The sequence below is a fragment of the Haemaphysalis longicornis genome, unplaced genomic scaffold (assembly GCF_048455015.1).
Source record: "Haemaphysalis longicornis isolate Haplotype H1 unplaced genomic scaffold, Haemaphysalis longicornis Haplotype H1 scaffold_10, whole genome shotgun sequence".
In the NCBI taxonomy this organism is placed as follows: Eukaryota; Metazoa; Arthropoda; class Arachnida; order Ixodida; family Ixodidae; genus Haemaphysalis; species Haemaphysalis longicornis.
This window is the reverse complement of record NW_027526204.1, coordinates 69,132,818-69,151,947: the sequence shown is the minus strand read 5'-3', so window position 1 is coordinate 69,151,947 and position 19,130 is coordinate 69,132,818. Positions and strand designations below refer to the sequence as shown.

Genomic DNA, 19,130 nt, shown 5'->3' with positions numbered 1-19,130 from the left:
TTCGGGACAAAGCAGCACTGGTGGGGTTTAAACCTACGCAGTTCATGCTAAAAACACGCCACGATACACACCGAGCTTCTGGAGCCGAACAGTGGACTTCTTTAGGTGGCAGCTCAAAAGAATAGCCGTAGTGTTCCAAAGGAATCAGAGGATTGTGCTGGGTGGGTGCAGAAATTGTCGGCCTTGTACCTATTTGGGAACATAATGTCGCCTCCCTAACCGGGTAGCCTGAGGGACAAACATGGCCACCTAGATGCACCCCCATTAGAGACATCTTTTGGTTCGCCTGGAACTGTGGTTCTATTGTGCTGAGCAACTGACAAGCAGGTTTTGCTGTTCTGCCTATTAGACCTACAGGAAGAGTAATGGGTTTGCACGCGGAAGGCCTCGATTGGAGCCCCAGTCACTTATTTTTCCTTCGCAATACGTAGGTAGGGTAACTGGTTTATTAAGTGAAGAGATAGGAGAGCAATGTGCCTCGGCTATTCCACATGGCCGATTGAAGGGTCGTAGACCACGTTACCGAAATCCAAGTTCACGACCAAGTTCGTGAGGCCTAGGTGGTGTCCATATAATGTCCTCCTGGGTTCGTATTTTCGAATTCGCGGTGAAAGGTCCACACTGTAGATGAATATTTTGAGGCGATACCTGTCAAGTTAAATAATGCATTAAAGGCACGGGCAACCTTATTTTGACGGATAGTGTCGTGCCATGGCCTAATAGGGCTTGTATACATACCATACAATTGTTCACTACTGGTAGTTCGTGGTACAGTTCACATAGAGTTAGTACCAGCCTTTTAACTACAACTTGTTCTCTTAGGTTTCTCTTACACTCTTAATCTGGTTCCATGTAAGTTGCAGTTAAACGGGGCGATCCACATATTTTTATCTGGATCTAAACGAAGAATAACTGGAACGAGAGATATAAGTGGATCTTATCTGGAACTGTCCATTTGTTTTCTTTAGGTTTGTGGTTATTATGTGGAACCCAATAAATGAGGGGATGCGCTGTCGGCCGTTCCAGTTACTGTTCCACTTATGTCCCAGTAAAAATTTTGGACAGTGCTTTTGTATATTTTTTGCTCGTGTCTTGTTCCACATAACTTGTGCGCTGCAGTGAAGTATGCACTGAATCGTGCATAACTGGAACAATGAACCACATATATGTTTGACGCGCTTTGGCGCACAAGCGCACGCACAAGCACTTGCACGCACACGCCCACAGACATAGATACAGACACGAATGCAACCACGCGCACCCACACATACACACACACATGCATGCAGTCACACACTCACACACGCACGCACCACATAAAATTTAATAAACTTCGTCGATATCTATGGAACTGTCTTAGAGCAGTTTACTTATATAAGACGGCTAAGACGTATTTTTAGTGACGTTATTTGACAGAAAAAAATATGTCCATTGCTATAACAACACCGTACAAAGCATGAAAGGTGCGAGAAAAGGGTATCTTAGCGAAAATAGAAATTCCACGAACCCCTTTCAGGTTGTCTGCGGCGCTCAGACCGCTTTAGTGAATATCGTCTTTTGCTAATTGCAGACGCGCAGTACGTCTGAAATCACCAATGATTTGAATTTGAGAAGGACCAGATGTCCTCAGGTTCTCCTTCTGCGTTTGGGACAGAGCCGTGGTAGTGCTGAAGAATTCATTGGGCTTTTGTGGATACCTCATAAAGAAATATATATGGTTGTTGAGACCATTGCATGTTCTGCATTTGGTTCACAAAGCGTCGCAGAAACATTGTTTTTTGCTCAATGCTCAGCCATCAGCTTGCTGTGTTGTAGTACGTGCACAATTTTAAGTGCTTTACAGGAACGTATAAATGGCTACAATCTGCTGTAAAATAGGTACTTAGTCCACGTTATTTATGCCCTGATGCGGTATATACATAGTGTTAACCGACTGTGCCGCATTTTACATTGCACGCAGCATGTCACGCATGCAGTTATATATGCTTGGATGTTCGTTAGCATTTTTCGTCTCGTGCATGCTATTAAGGGTGACTCACCTGATCCAATTCATATGGGGCTCACTAATTCATGACGCAAATTCATGAGACTTACTAATTCAAAAGCACCATGTACCGATACAAGAAATTTTACAAATTCACAGAAATGACACTAACGACCCGGTTTGCTTCTAGAAATACAGTAGATCCTCGTTAAGACTACCTTGGTTAAAACGAACACTGATTAAGAACCACAACATTTTTCTCTTGTAACGTCCACAATGCAATACACCTCCGCTTAAGACGAATTTCGGATAATACGAATACATTTTTACGGTGCCTTGCTGTACGGGAGATTGCTGTATATCATTTCTTTGCAGAGATAAAAAAAAACAAGAAACGCATTTTGGTTTATCCAGTCTTCACTGGAAGGCGCTAGCGGTCTACCATGCGAGAGTTTTATTTCTTTGTTTCAGTAGAGAAGCGACATATATCTAAAATAAGCAAACTAGGCCGTTGTGAATATCGGTATGTATTTGTAAAACTATTCGTATTGGTGCACGATGGTTTTTAAGTCCGTTGGTCATGACGTAGTAAGTCCGATAGGAATGCTAACAGGTGAGTCCCTTTTAATTTCCACAAGCAAAAACAAAAGCCTCTTTGCAGGGAGCGGTTGACTGGGTGAACGGAACTAAACTTGGACAACTAAATATACCACGTGATACCTGCATTATTTTGTATGTATTAATCCTGAAATGACATTGTAATTCCCAATTATGCTGTGCAGTAACGGCAAAAATGCGCAGAGTTAACTTGCTGTTGTTGTGTCTTGTCATAGTAATTGAAGTTCATTGAATGACCCGCCTTCTCCAGCTGCTTCCCCAGTTGCTGTTTTCCTGTAGTAATGGTGTTCAGGAGGGAAAAGGGCTGGGAAACGGGCCGATGTATTATTACTCGCTAATTAGCTGTAAGTAGCTTTATATAACGTGGGTATCTAAGAGCGTCGCAGTATATTTTATTGACTACGGAAAGGCTTGTTGTCAAGAAAAGCAGTAAATGAAGCCACGCCCTTGCTATGCCCGTTTTCTGAATCAAATAAAAGCCATCACGTGTGCCGAGTTTGTATGAGCTCTTATGCGGGCGCATCGCCAAAGCCTCCGCGAGACCGGAAGTTTGCCGAAGCCATGAGGAAAAGACCGCCACTCCAGTAGCGCAATCCATGCGCATGCGTCAGCAGCAGCACGGCAAAGCTGTTTTTGCGTTGATTCACGGTACAGTGGGGCTGCAACGGGTACGACGACGACGGATAAAAATCGGGACTGCATCAACACTTTAAACGACAGCAGCGCTCCCATCTTCCATAATTCCCTCCGCTAATTTTACGGTCTTCCGCATGCAGCGCCATCAGTGGCATCCCCAAGCGGGTTTCTCAATTGCTCGCGCGATGCGCCTGATATTTACTGAAGAAAGTCTCGGTCACGCTGGCGAGAACCGTTAGCGCCGTTAGCAGTTTGATTGGGTTGATTGCGGCGTGCAACTGCAGATTTTTTCATATCCCCGGGCTGTATTTCCTGTTCGACGAAGTGGAGTTTTGCGAGGAGGCGCAAAAAAGGTCAGTGCTGCTTATTTATGCTGCTAGTATGCTGCTAGTAATGGTTGTTGTTCAGTGACATCCTTGTTAACTGCGTCCGATAAACATACCGCCTCTCTGCCCGTTGTTCGTGTGTCATCCATGCTTGTGGTCGCGGCGTGTAACATTTTGTGTTGGAGGAACGTTTGCAGCCGTAATCTACCAAAACTTCCGTGTTCGTGGGTCAGAGTCGGCTGGACATTTCTGACTGCGTTCGTTAGCCATTGCTATAAGGAAGTTGCTGGTTTGCGCGTTTCATGATTGGATGTTCCCTTACTGTGTGGCTTTGTTTAGTTGTATATTGACGGTTGCTGTGTATCTCTGCGGTAACGAATCTTCTCGGGTTAGTTGCTCGCGATAATCGCGCGTGCACACGTGTACAACTTCCAAGCAAGTTTGTCGGAGCGTCCGTCCTTAGATTTATCGGTATTTTTAAAACTTGCGTGGTAATTGCGTCGTTGTGTTAGTCTGCTGAGTAGAATGCATTTACTGTGCTTACCAGTCCGGGAGTCTTCGACCTTGCCCGTTGCGCGCAAGGTAGACGCTATTTCGAGTTGTGTTGATGTGCTTTCAAGGCGTGATCTTACGTTTATCTGTTCCATGTTTCCATGTTTCATGTTTATGTTCCATGTTTCTTTCAATTCCTTGGACCAATTGAGATGATCTATTTTAAATAACATTGCCTGAAGTGTAGAGAAATGGAAGGGACAGTTGTCTTAGCAGTACCGCAGTAACAAACGTTTCTTTTGTAGAGGGGAAGAAATGTAGAAACACAACACGCAGCGGGTATATAGAAAGTGTGCTGCCGTTTCTATACTGTTAATGTTAGTGGTAACTTGAGACTTCAGGATACTTATCCAATATCCATAATTAGTGGTTGCTACTTCACGAACCGCGTTAGAAATAAGCCACTCTTGCATTTTTATGCCGTCAATGTCGGTGGTAACCCGAGACTCGAAATAATTTCCGACAACGCTCAGGTGATACGTTCTTGCATCACTATGTGCACCCAACATTAACCCATTTCTGTGCTTCCTAGAACTTAGAAAATATACTGCGAAAGCAGATTGCTACATTCTGTATTCGATCTGTACAACCTGTCCAGATGCAGACTATGGCTCACTGTGGAGACATTTGTCTCTACACTGGTAGTTTGCGACAATTGTTTTCCTTTGTCTGAAGAACAGACATTAAAACGAATTATTTCCATTCCTTACATATACCTCTGAAATCAGGGCTGTGGTAATCACTGTGGCTGAAGACATCTTCGGCACGCCGAGGCGTCGTCGTGACAAGTGTGGCAGATTATGAATGCATTGTGGAAGTCATAAAGCCACGAAAGAGTGCCTCTTGAGTGTTGCGTATTATACAGACGTTCACCACTCCGCATGGAGCAATGACAGGTGAGCCTAAAAATGTTCAAATATTTTTATATTTAAAATTGTTTCGCCTGAAAACGTTACCAGGGCTCGTGCTGCAAAATAAAGTTTAGCACAACTAATCAGGCATTGTACGAGATCTTGTAGTACTCCCTTCTTAGAGGGAAGCGTAAATTTATGCTTCGATATTTTTATGCTGTTCTTATTTTCTAGGAAATAGGGCGGACCGGGGCTTAAAACAATGAAACAAGGAATGCATACTGCCATTTTCCTGGTTCTTGAAGGCGTGTGTTCACCGTTCTTGAAGGCGTGTGTTCACAAAAAGGAAACACATGAAAGCCGTTGTACGGGATGAAATCATTGCATTCTACAAGTAAGTACGCACTCCCAGTTCTGGAACTTTGATGGTCCCTTTTTAGGTTGTTGCAATATACGTAATGGCTTCGGAACACCATTTCAGTGACAACTTGACCTGTAGGTGAAAACGACAGTAAGAGCTTTTGGGAACACGTTGGCAAAACTTTCCTGGAAATGCACTCCGAGGAGGCCCTGCCAGGAACGCCTGCATCTTAATTTTAGTTGGGTAAGTTGGCATTTTATTTTTGTGGGACTCAATTTATGGTAGTGTTTATTGAAGCTGGCATTTTATTTTTGCGGGACTGAATTTGTGGTAGTTTTCTTTGTAGCAAAATCTTACGGTTAAAAATAAATCGTGAACTCCAATATTGGGAAATACCTTCACATTCAGCCTGTTTCGGATGCTTCAACATGTGGACAAAAAAACGATTATTTTGCATTCAAGTTTTGCAAACATTTTGCTTTCACATTGAGAGTTGCTGCTGTGATAATACGGCACCACGGCCACGCCCAGTGCGGTCGCTTTCCAGAATTAGAGAACGGCCATTGACAGTCTGTGCTAATATTGTTTGTACATTGTTAGCAGCATTCCCAGAAAAGAAACCAAGAAATCGCTGATATTTCAATCAATTACTGTGCTATAAAAGGGGTATCCTAAGCAACTCACTCATTTAAACCCATCGTCTAACAAAATTTTCTTGTTCCTTCCTTAAAGGTACATGACGTGGTCCAGTTATTCTCGAAGTCCAGTTATTTTGAGAGAAGAAAATGGCAGCGTAAATATTGTCTGCAAGAAACACGTCATGGATTTTCCGCCTGCGTTGTCACATCAAGATGTGGTCATCCTCCTCGCCGTATATTTCATCTTAATCTCCTGAAATTTATGCGACTTTGGAGAGTTCTTGGGACTTTTGCAGAGAGTTCTTGGCCATTTAACAGAGGCCTGGTGTAATTTAAGTTGAAAGCTCTGTTGAAAGACTTGATGTGGTCACTCTACTTGGGGTTTTAAATTATTGTTAGACGTTGAAGCCTATTCGGAAAGATATGTCGTGGTTCAAATGATTGGTAGATGCAAGCGGCATGTCAATTGCAAAAGTGAAGTCGTGCTTTCCTTTGAAATTTTTCATTATTGGCACAAAGCGCAGGCTGCCTTTGCAGCTACTCTGTTACTCTGTTAATGTAGTTAATGGCACTGCACTGTAACGTTTTTATTATTCAAGTGCAGCTCGTAATTTTTTTCCATGGCAGTGCTGCTATTGATGGATGCAAACGTAAGTAATTATTTACACAGACGGTTTTGGGCTTTATTAATCAATTTTTGTACTGTATCTTAGCTGACACCTAAGCCCTAGAAGAATGCGAAATATACATATTTGGCTTGAAAAAGTTGTTTACTTTGGACTAAGTTGCATTTCTTGCTTCTTAGAGGCAGTGCGTTGGTCACAAGCATACTGTCGTCATGATAGTAGGGTTTGTATAGCACGCAATTGTGAATTTTACCTCAGATAAATGTTCCGGCTGGAAAAATGCTTCCAAGTTGGCTTGGTAAAATTGGTCACCTGTATGTTTCAAAGCTACCTGGCTGTGGTTATTTGGGATGTCTGAATTGTGTAATTAATAACGTCTTTGGAGTTAGGCTCCTTGTTAAATAGTAAAATGCGTAACATGCTCCGAGCTATCTGGTTTGTAAAATTTTGTAAGATTCACACTGGGTGCTATGAGCTTTTTTTTTTATATAAGTTATTTTAAATAGCTACAAATGGTCGGGGAAGCAACGCGGCTTCAGTGAAAGGCTTTTTCAGGGCGCGTATATAGTCGGTTTTGGCTACAGTTAGCTTGATATTGATATATGGTGTATGTTTTAGTTGTGCAATAGTGCCACATGCTTCCGGTATAGGTTTTTCTGTGCAAATGTTATATTCTTAGTATTGGCTCCGGTGTTCTTTTCCTACACTCTTGTAGGTCTTGTAATAATCCAACCGTGTATGGCTTGTATTTTTGGCTTTTCCCTACAATTTAATAGCAAACTGCATATTTTGGAACCGGTATGCGTAAACATGGTATGGCAAGCGCTGTGGGTACTTCCGCATTTGCGGTACCTGATTTCATGTGATAAAACAGCATATTTTATGCTCACTGTTGTGTAATGCTTTTTGAGTTAGTGCGAGGGTAGATGTACAAGTCTGTTTGTGACGCGGTTGCGCTTAAAGCCATCTTTATTACACATGTTTTTTTAGCAAAAAAGAATGGACTAAGTTGCTTCCTAGCGAAAATAGGAAAATGCCACTTAGATCGTTTTGGCCACTTGATATCGTTTCGGTATTTGATCCTGTACGCTGGTCATTTTCTGCCCAAGTGGAAACAGATATGTCTCCGTATCTCAAATGTACGCAATAATACGAGCGAATAAAATTTGCTTAGTGTTTTGAAAAGCATTGTATCAGTGCTAATAGTTGGTTTGGTATGTATTTTAATGCGAGTCTTGTTTCTTTTACATGCAGCCAAAACCCAGAACAGGATGCGGCAGATGAAGCCAAAGTCTCTGTGCCGCTCCAGGTATCTCAGACCAACTTTTATGTAGAACTGTGCTCCGATAGGCAACTGTTGGGAACTGTCAGGGACCACACTGCTGCGGCGGTTTCTGTTTTCCTATTGTTGGTATCACTGTGGGACATATGTCAAGGCTGCGTTAGAATGGTGCTTGCGGTTTCCTTCTGATACCAATGCATCCGCCAGCCTGGCAAATGACCTCAGTTTATACCAACAGGAAAGCAGATATATTGGAAAAGTGGAGTCGCATAGACAGCTTCTCAACGTCTATCGAAACACCGTTTTACATAAACAGCTGGTCTGAAGGTACCTGGAACGGCGCACCGGATAAATCCATAATCATTTTACGTGGATCAGTGTTCCAGTAACTTACACTACCCGTTTATTTGGAACAGTGATCCGTATACTTTTATTTGGAACGCCGATCCAGATAATTTAGCTGCAAAAATATGTGGTGCATTGTTCCACTTAGATTTTCAAAGTATGTGGAACACGGTTCCAAATATATAAGTGGAACTTTTTTGCAAAAAAGTTCCAGTTACTAAGTGGATCTTATGTGGATCCAGATTAAGAGTGTAGTTTGGCGCTAAAAAGTACCAACCAACCCTTTGGTGTCCCCATTTGCTCTTAGGTCAATTATAATAATTTTATTTTTTTACAATGATATTTCGGTACCTTTCAGGTCACTTCAGTTGACCAACAAGTCTATTACTTCTTCTATTTTTCTAGTACCACAAGATAGAAAGGCAAGCGTGGAGTGCGTATAGGCCAAAAGTTTGCCGAATACAAGAAAGGTACCATGGGTACATTTTGTGAGTTTCCGTTCTGCCACTTCCTGTACGCACCCAATGCCACCTAGTTCTCCACTTCGAACAAGAACAATACTTTTATTTGATTGAGCAGCGCCTAAAGCAACGTCGCTGTTCAGCTTCAACAGTGTGATTTCTAGAACGATGAATGTCGGCGTGACCGGCCTGGGTTCGTGCCGCTGCGGTGCCGAAATGTTTGCAAGACCCGTAATTTAGTTATAACGTAAAATTTTCCCTTGGCTCATTTCTGCGAACTATTTTGTAAATATATTTGCTATATTTTAGCAAAGAATAGCGGTGTGTAGCGGCCTATGAACATCTTTAAATTATATTTTGCGTTGGCCCGGGAGTGTCTCACTTTTTCTTATCTCAGAAGAAAATATCCTGCACATTTTGGGCTACAATTATCACCGCCATCGTGGTCGTCGTCGTCGTCATAACCGTCATTACCCCCCTTGTATTCTTTGCGTTCGGCAGCACCGATTCACTGATTGTCGGCTTCCCTCCGTCATACCTGTTTCATCATGGGTGAGTGATGCCCTATCACAGATTCTTTCGGCGCCCGCACCCCTGGCCTGAATGCTTACCCGTACGCAAGGTTGGGAGACTTCATGGCGCAGCCACTGTGGCGTTTAAGCCCCCCCCCCCCCCCCAAATGTAACCTCGTTCCTATCCTGCTTATCAGCGCGAGTGAAACGGACATTGGCAGCGATTTTATTGACTTGGTCTTTACGAGGAACTTACCACTGTGGGCTCAACTTCGGGGAACATTCTGGGCTGTGCGAACTTAGTTTTGCAGGTAGCGACGTTAAACATTCCCGGGTGATCAAATTTAATCCAGAAGTTCCCACTACGGCGTTCCCCACAGCCCGGGTGTAGCATTGGCACGTTAAACATCACAATCAATCAATCATTGCTGGCAGTGTCTTTTGTTGCCACAAGCACACGCACACAAGCACGTGAAAGCCGCCTGCAGACGGGAGGCCAGGGGAGCTCTCATACCGGAAGTGGCGGAAGCAGGCTCTGTACCCACGAGACTTTGCGCGTCTACCGCTCCCCTATCGGACCTTCAAGCTCAGCCAACCTGCCTGAAGACAGCGCCTTGTGCGGCTTGCCAATTAGAGCGCCTAATGGCTCCTTCGTTTCAAGGGGCAGGTGCAAAGAGGACGACAAGGAGAAAGAGTAAGGACGGATACCAGGATCAAATATTACAAGGTGGCACTGGCTGCAGCTTACAGCGCCGGTTGCTCCAAACGGTGGCTGCGTTTTTGTCTTGCGGTGCAAGTGTGTTCGTGTTCACTGTGCGCTCCCGGCGCTAAAACCGAGCCCGACAAACCTGTAATAACGCAATCCACAAGGAAAAATGTTTAACAGCGAAGCTGTTGTAAGTAGAGACGTTTCGTCCCTCTGGTGTTAGTTTCGCATCACGCAGAGGTAGAAGCTGGTTCCCTAACGCGTTGGTGGCCTCTGTCGATGGGCCTGCGTCGGTGGGTCGGCGAAACTGCTTTAATGTAATGGCTGCACCTTTAACATTTGTATATGTCTCTATGTGGTGGCTTGGCCCACAATTCAGTAATAATTGCGCTTTTAATTCAAATATAGCAGTAAATACTGGTGTTGTACCTGGTCAGTTATAATGCGTGAGCAGTATTGTATCTGTTGTTGCTTTCGCGATTTTGCATACACACTGTTTATTTAGGGGTTGTGGGGCTGCAACATCTAACCAATCGTGGTTCTTATTTACAGGTAAGGAGTACGACAAGAGCCAAGGTATAGTATATGCGTTAAGCTATAGCGAATACCCTGGGGCAACAGCGTTTGAGTCGTGGTCGCCGGCGTTTTAAAAGCCCACCGATAGAGGGCGCAGTGATATCGTCCACGGCCGGACTGGAGCAGCGGCGAGCGCGCACTTTCATACGGCCTGCGCACCCAAGAAGGAATTAATACAGCAGATTCTTTACAGTGGGGGCGCTTCGAACCAACCCTCTGCCCTTCCAACCCGCCTTTCTGTTAGTCGACGCATCGCCTCTGGCCGAGCAGCTGTGTGTTTTTGACAGTGCGCTTCGCTGCCGGCGGGCCGCTCAGCCCGACCGGAGCGTGAATAGCAGAATCACGTTTAGCTAAGCGATAACCCTATCTCCCTCGACGGGAAATCATTCCCGTCACTGGTCGTGCCCTGTGCCTGTGCAAACCAAGACATCATCCGAAAGGAAAAATAAAAAATAAGAAATGATATTTCAGTCACGGAAAGTGCCGTGTTTATTTGCCTGTCTCACCATTTTCATATAATACAGTCGCTGATAAGATATGAAGGCCTCGCATATTTTTCTTCATGTGCCCCGAGTTAAAATGTTTCTTTCAATTTTTTGATTAGGCGCTTCCGAGTGATAATGTTAGGCTGTTTGACCCAATTAGACCGAAAATTCAGAAGGGGGGAGGAGTCGCCTATTTTAATGACGCACATGTAAATTTACACGGACAGGTATCGCGTGTAGCCACGGCAGGGCTAGAGCTGTGGCAAGTGCGCGCGCGCCGCCGCTCTACCTACCCCGCGCGTGCTGTAGGTCAACCGGCGAGGGTTGGTCCGCAGCGACACGAACTAGCGGCGGTCAAAGGTGGGAACTATACCCGAAGCGCAGGCCGTATGAAAGTGCGCGCCCGCCGCTCCTCCAGCCCGGCCGTGTATCGTCAAAGCGAGTTCTTTTCCCTTCCGCTAGGGGAAGGAGAGGGGAGCGAGCCTCGCGCTGGTGAAGTTTGGCTGCCGACCTATTTACGGAAGCATTGTAATTTGCGAGGTGACGGCGCTGTTGTTCTCTTGCGCGCCCCCATTTAGGTGTAAGCCGGCACAAAAGGGGGCAACAGACTGAATCCGCTTCTATTCGCTCAACGCAATTGTAATCACATCTGTCGGAACCGCTTCGGCTTTGTCGCAGAAACACATTAGCCTACAGTTTAGCTGTTTCTCAAATTTTGTATTGAAGGTCTCAAAGAAACTGTGGTGTACAAATGCCATGGTCTTATTTGTATGCATTTATTAAAGACGCTTTGAGACAGTGTCAAGTAGATCTATCTGCACAGAACAAAAAACGGAATCCTCATGCCAACGGCGTTCTCGCTCAACGTTTATAGATATATTTGTTGTTCTCGCTGGAGACGTTGCAGTGTTCTCAAATTGTTCTGCTACGACGAGATCTTTTTGCAATAAGCGCTCGGCCCCCACCATGGGAGCTCTTTAGCCCTAAAAGCACTACACTGAGAGGAGTGTGATGGAGTGAAGTTACTTCTAATGACAACGAATATAATTGTACAAGTCGGCGTCACCATTCTGGGGGAAAGGATAACGGCCTTGAGAGTCACCCGTATAAATCAGAATTAATTGCTATTCGAAACAATGTGCGACGGTTTCAGTAATCATTGACTTTTTGATTAAGATGACGCCAAGGCTAACCAATTTTTTTCTCGGTATCAATATTGAAGAAAAATTGAAGAGGTCGTCTACGTTTATGCTTTAAACTTCGAAACACCATAGCGTCACTGAATTGTCGGGAGACATTGTTAGAAAAGAGCGCGGTCCTAGCGGCGGACGCTGGGCAGTTTACAAAACCAAGAAAATGCTTTGCACTGGTGTCCACGTGCCTAGCGAAGACCGCCTCGCGTTCCCAGCGCACGCTTCTTAATCCGCACATAGCCACTTAGTGAGATTGGCCAAGATTGCTGCGACCACTCGGCAGTTAAAAAACCAAGAAAGTGCCGAACGCTCGTGTGTACGGGCCTCGAAACGACCCCCCAGCGTCCTCGGGGCACGTTTGTCACGACAAGCATAGCAACTAAGGGAGGTTGGCCAAGATTGGCCAAAAAAACTCCAGCGTTGACTCGGAACGAGAAAGACACGTCCTAGAGTACGCCCCTTCAAGGTGTTGTCCAATGATTAACAGTCCCACAAAAAAAATGAAGGAACCTCAAACTTATAGCAGCAAAGGAGGGGTAAATGTTGCGGCAACCAAGAACAAGCTAACCTGCTGCGATGGTGGACTTAAACCGTCGTGATGGTCGTGAAGCTTGCGTAAAGCTTCGCTACCTTCACGCCACTACGACTAGGGTGAGATTCCTTCACACTAAAAACAGCGCAGGGACGAGGACGGAAGAAGTGACAAACTAGGGCGCTGTAGTACAGCGCCCTAGTTTGTCACTTAACTAGTTAACTACAGCGCCCTAGTTCGTCACTTCTTCCGTCCTCGTCCCTGTGTTGTTTTTAGTGTGAATTATGTGTACCCAACTAGCCCAACGTCAAGCCTTAGTATGAGATTCCTTCATTTTTTTGCAATAAGCACTTTTACCCGCCATGCAATGATAGACCTAAAAGCACTACACCGAGAGGAGTGTGATGGAGTGCAATTACTTCTTATGACAACCAAGATATAGGTACTATTCCGCATCGCCCGTCTGGGGCAAAGGATAAATGCTTGAATGACAGCTGCCAGTATAAATCAGGGTGCGTCATTCAATTGCTATTCGAAACAATGTGCGACGGTTTCAGTAAATCATAGACGTTTTGACAAAGGTGATGCCAAGGCTTACAATTTTTTTTTAGATGCGACGCATCTCTTGCTCTGAGGCATGTCCCTCCTGCGTTGGCGTAGTCCGGCGTCCGCACGCCAGCTGCGCATGCGCGACTCTCCTCCCGTCTTCTCTCCGACAGCTGTGCGCGCAACGCTCTCACTCCGCCTCATTATCATAAACAACAGCTGTGTGCGCGCGCTTCGTTCGCTTCGCTCCGCTCCCGTCGCGCAAGTGTGCGCATGCGCGACTCTCCTCCGTTGTCTCCTCTCCTTGAGGCGCTGTGAATATAAAGCGGGTATCGCGCTGCGGCGGTTCAGTGAGCGCTCGCTCTCGTTCGACTTCGCGTCACTTTGCTTGACGACTGCGTGCTTGACTTGATTCTTCCGATGAAGACGTGATGGAAGCGACGGTCCCTTCAGCGAGTGGTGTGACACAATCCAATACCAGCGTCACTCCAAACGAACCCCCCGATGCGTCGCATCACACCAGGGTTCCCTCACGGGAAGATGGGCGTAATTTTCTCAAAGTGTTCACTGAAGAAAAATTAAAGAGGCTATTTACGTTTATGCTTCAAAATTTGAAACGGCATAGCGTCACTTAATTGTCGGGGGGACATTTTTGGAAAAGATCACGTGCGCTCACCCATCGCGCTCTCAACGCATTTATGGTCAACTGAGACAGCGAAATTATATCAAAACCATTTTTTACCTTAGTGCTCGAAGGTCCCTTTTTTCATGCAATTCGAAACGCCGAATATTGGCCCTGCGATGTGTTAGCGATTATGCCCCTCGTGTCCACCGCATCAATCATCGCTGGCGACAGAGAAGATCACTCATCCGTGCTACCACCGACGGCACGAAAACAAACTTCATAACTCAGGCGTGATGGTTGCTTGAGTACCGAACCCTTTACCCGTCGCAATATCGTTATCTGATGATTGCTATCGGTTTCCCCTTTGAATCGGGGTGATGACATGTCATCTTACCAAAAAGGGGTAATATACCCATGTTTTACACTCTTGGTTTAATAATAGCGCTGCTTAGGGAAGGCACAAAAAGCTTATTAGGCACAAAATACTTTTTTTTCCGTTACAGGTGGTAACTGTCCTAGGCAATATTCCCCTCTCTGCTTTTCGTCCACCAGCATTCTAATCTTATTTTCGTCCCCTCGACAGCCTTCATCTGTGATACCCTAAAATCCTAGGGCTTCTGGAAGCCCAATGTTCCCTTCATGTAGATTTGGATGGATACCCTCACATTCTAACACTATGTGCCGCATAGTTTCTGTTTCTTTTCCGCAGACCACGCATTCCCCATCATTTTGTGAATACTTCCCCACGAAACTCTTAGTTCACAGGCAACCTTCTCTAGCCTCAAAAATCAAAGCACTGCCCTGGGAATTATCGTAGAAATTTTCCTTGCTGATGTTCAATTTCTCAGCCCTGTACATCTCTAACGACGTTTTAGCTTCCATTTTTTCCCTCCATTTATTCCTTTCAATCTGCCTTGCCTCTTTTTTGGTTACCTTGGCTGTTTTGGATTCTCCACTGTTCTTTCCGTATTTAATCGTTAGCCTTCTAGTCTTTCTTAACCACTGCGTGTCCATGCTTTTCAAGTATAGGTACCTAAAAACCTTAGCTGCCCACCTTCGTTGATCCATTGCCCTCAACCTCATCTCAGAGCATATTAGATGCGACTGCATCTCATTCACTTGCCTTGTCCCTCCATACGGCGTTGTTGTTGTCCGTCCACACCCCTCCCCCATTCTCCTCGCCGCGCGAGCTGCGCTCTCCGCCGCTCACCCCCTCTCCTCTCCGATAGCGAACACTCTCTCGCGAGGGGCATTGGATTGGATTCGACTGGCTTGGCTTGGCTTGGCTTGAATTGGATTGGATTTGGATTGGATTGGATTAAAGTGGATTGTGTTGGATTGTGTTGCGTCATAGCCGCGGCTTGCCTGGAACGAGCATGACCTCACGCGCTCAAATCGAAGAGTACGTGCACAACGCGTTGGAGGAGTCTCACTACAGCGTCAACTCGACCACACCGTTCCTCTTGACCGGAGACTTCAACGTGGACGTGCGCAGGCACGATTGGTTCGTGCGTCACATGGCGGTCAAGTACTCGCTGGAGTGCATGACGACTAGTGCCCCAACAACGATACGGGGCACGTGCATAGACTTGATCTTCGCTGCAAATTGCACAATGGTCCCGTTACTTCACCATCCACTACCCGTACACTTCAGCGACCACAAGGCCGTCATCGTTAACGTTACGCCGCGTGTTAAATAAAGAATACATCATACGCGTTCCTCACACGTTTCACGCAATTACAGAATCAACCCAACGAAAACACCAAGTGAACCCCCAAGATGTGTCGCATCTCCACAGGGTTCCCCTCGTGGGAAGGTGGGGTAATTTTTTTACTCTGTGCTTCTCTAACTTCAAACGACACCTAGCCCACATGTCCCTGAACTGCTTTGTTAGTTGTTTTTCCATGCGCGCATGAGGCCAAACGTCCTACCGTTCTCTGGTTTGCTTCAAGGCATGATAAAACGTCTGATTTTAAGCCCAGTACAGCACTCGCAAACGTGAGACCCGGAACCATTACTCCTTTCCACATTCCTCTTACTACAGTCGAGTCCACTTATAACAATATTGAGGTGCCTTGAAAATATCATTGTTATAACCGATTATTGTTATAAGCGGGTTATGCCGAAAATAACAAAGAAAACGTGACAAACAAGAGCATTTAATGCGCAACGATTTCCGCGCGTGCGAGGACAAGAGGATCGAGGCGACAGTGACCACAGAACAGGAACAGTGGCAAAGGCAAGGAAAACGACGCTGGTAAGCACCAGACTCGGAACACGTGCAAACGGCGGAGCTGGAGACGTGGCCAAATTAGCGAAGAATAGGGGAGGTCGGCACAGTGCACACAGCGCTGCTGCTGCGGCGGCTTAGGCGCCCCGGTGCTTTTTCTACAGGCGGCGCACCCTCAGAATGGACTGCCCCACTGTCTGTAGAGGCGCCCATCCGGTCCTCCTCCTCCTCCTCCGCGTCGCCGCGGCAGGCGAAAGCAGAGGTGGCATGCGAGCCTCTTCGGCGCGCACTCGCCGCGTGCGAGGCCAAGTGCGCTATCGCCTGGCCGCCGCGCGTATGCTCTCATGCCCTTTTGCGTAATAGGCGGGGTTGGGGTGGCATTGTCGCAGCGTTTTTGCATTTATTAGCCGCTGCATATCGGTTTGGTTATCAGCTAAAATAACAATGTCGTGTGCGTATAGCATTCCCGGAATATGCTGTTGTACCACTTCGCCTTGCAGCATGTGGGTTAGGCTAAACCCTACTTGGCTTTCTTCCAGTTTCGTTTCTAACCCTGCCATGTAAAGCATGAAGAGTATTGGGCTGAAAGGGCATCCCTGTTTCAGTCCCCGCTGGATGTTAACCTGCCCGGCGCATTTCTGTCCTTCCCATGTAAGGAGTACTCTATTGTCGTTATAGATTGCTATAAGGAACTGTACTAACTCGTCATCTAATCCCTGGAGTTTCAGCATTCTCCACAGCCGTTGTCTGTTTACGTTGTCATATGCCCCTTTAATGTCCAAGAACGTAATACAGGCAGGCTTCACATACAGGCAGGCTTCGCCTTAACACACGTCCGTTGTCGCTGTGCCCGATTTCAGTTTTATGCACGCTGTTGCTTCTGGTTTCGCGTCTCCGTTTCCGTTTTGTGCTTATGTGGCCACAGACGCCCTATGAGCAGAGCTGATAACCATGGCGGCTCCGGACTGCTAGAATTCACGGAAACCTACTCGATGAGTCAAACAACAGGAAATTTTTACATATCCTAATCTTATAGCGCAACTGCTTTATTATAATAGCTGAACCTTCAACGTTTGTATGTCTTCATGTGGCTGCTTGGCCAACAATTCAGGGATAATTGCAACTTTTTATTAACAGAATAGCAAAAATACTCACGTTGTGCGTGATTATTTTTCATTGGTGAGCACAATTGTCTATGTTGTTGCTTTTGACAATTTGGGTACACGCAGCTCATTTAGGTGTTGTGGGCTCTAACCAATCATTATTTTTATTCACCGGACCACCTTACACCATAAGCCAAGGTATAGTATCTGCCTTAAGCTACACCTTAATTAACCTGGGGCAACAGCTTTGAGTCATGCAAGTACCCTTAAGGCGAAAGCCTTCGGTGTCCCCTAATATACAGGCACATTCATAATATTCAGACATTCAGTTTCAAAAAGAATCTAGGATAGTAGCACCAATTCTCTACGTGGACATGTCTTAGAGCTAGGCGGGCACTGTACAAAAACTAAACTTTGTAACGGCCTTTTGTTGCTGCCTATTAATACCTCTTTACATTAGAGGAATGGAGGCAGCAATTACCCAAACGGCCGTGAATCTGAGAGAGAGAGAGAGAGAGAGAGAGATAGATAGATAGAGAGAGAGAGAGAATTGTTTAATTGTACTGATGAGGTTTGCCCAGCGAAGAGCCTGACATGCTACGTCAGGTGAAATGTGAAATGAGTGAGAAAAAAAACAAGCAAAGAAAAAGAAAAACAAGAAGGAAAGAAAGAAAGAAGAAATAAAAGAAAAGGGAATTGTGAGAATTGGAGTCGGAACCAAGTTCAGTAGTTCGGTATAAGAAGAAATGTTGACGTATACTCGAGGAAATGTTCGCTTCAAGTTGAACAGAGTTCTGAGACCGCGGAGTAGACACATGGCAACGCGGCACATTCAGCATTACTATAGCAACCATGCTGAACAAAGAAGCGCAAAGTGTTCACTTTGACATTCCACAGAGGTTAAGAGTTGAAAGATGAGGAAGGCGGCCTGATATCACACGTATCATCGATGTTCAGCACTGTTAAAAAGTGTCGACTAGACCTGAACTAGGCAGGAAGCTGATAAAGGCTTTCGTCACACGTGAGACCATTTCAGCACATTACCAGGTGCCGAGCATGTCATGCAACGTATGATGCGATGTAGGTAGTTTGCGTAAAGTCACTGCCAAGGATAGTCTTGGTGTATAATATCGTTGACACACACAGGTGACATTGTGGATGCCTTCTGGACAGTCGCAGTCTTCGTACAAGGGTGAGCTGGTATTCTGAAGCTTAAAACGGAAAAAGCGTCTGTAGGCGACGTTCAGACGTACGCGGTGTATTACAGCTGCGTCGTGCCTCTGAGACCTGGCCGTAACTTGAAAGTACATAATGGGTAGATGGAGTAGAGCAGTGCATAGCGGCGTGATGGAGCAGCCCATATGGAAAGCTGTACCTGCCGCGCAACACGAGACGCCAGTGCTGCCGCATCTTTCGTGAAGAACGGAACGGCCACAATAGGAACCTCGTGATTGTGAGCCTGGGAAGCTGTAGCATCTGCTGTAGAATTGACCGGTACACCGTAATGTGCCAGAATCCACAGGAGTTCGACGTGGTGGTGAGCACTGACGGCTTGGTAGTGTAAAAACAGAATGTCCTTGTGTAGCTGTTGCTTAGGAAAAGACTGAAGGCATTGAAGGGCCGCGAGGGAGCCTGTAAAATTTGCCCATTGACTGGCTGGCTGGGTGGTGATGTATTGAAGAGCCGCACGCATGGCGGCGAGCTCAGTCGTGGTAGATGATGTCCTGTGGCTGAGATTTTTGGTCATCGCGGGTCTCGACACTGGAATATAAACAAGAATTGTGGAGGAACCTTCAGTGACTGAGCCATCAGCATATATGTTGATATGGCAGTCGTATTTGTTGTGTAGCAGTTGAAGAGTAAAAAACGTAAGAGCTGGAGCGAGAAAATCTGGTCTTCGCCTGATTCCTGGCACGGTTGTGTGAATACTTATGGGTGAGA

The 19,130-nt window shown here is 45.8% G+C and overlaps 1 long non-coding RNA gene across 1 annotated transcript; it reads left to right on the top strand.

Annotated features, from left to right (window-relative positions):
- Positions 1 to 4,679: 4,679 nt before the first annotated feature.
- LOC144157779 (uncharacterized) lies at positions 4,680 to 7,851 on the top strand. Its single transcript, XR_013319857.1, has 4 exons — positions 4,680 to 5,012; positions 5,202 to 5,361; positions 5,449 to 5,571; positions 6,061 to 7,851. It is a non-coding gene; the product is annotated as an uncharacterized LOC144157779 (long non-coding RNA).
- The last annotated feature ends 11,279 nt before the right edge of the window (positions 7,852 to 19,130 follow it).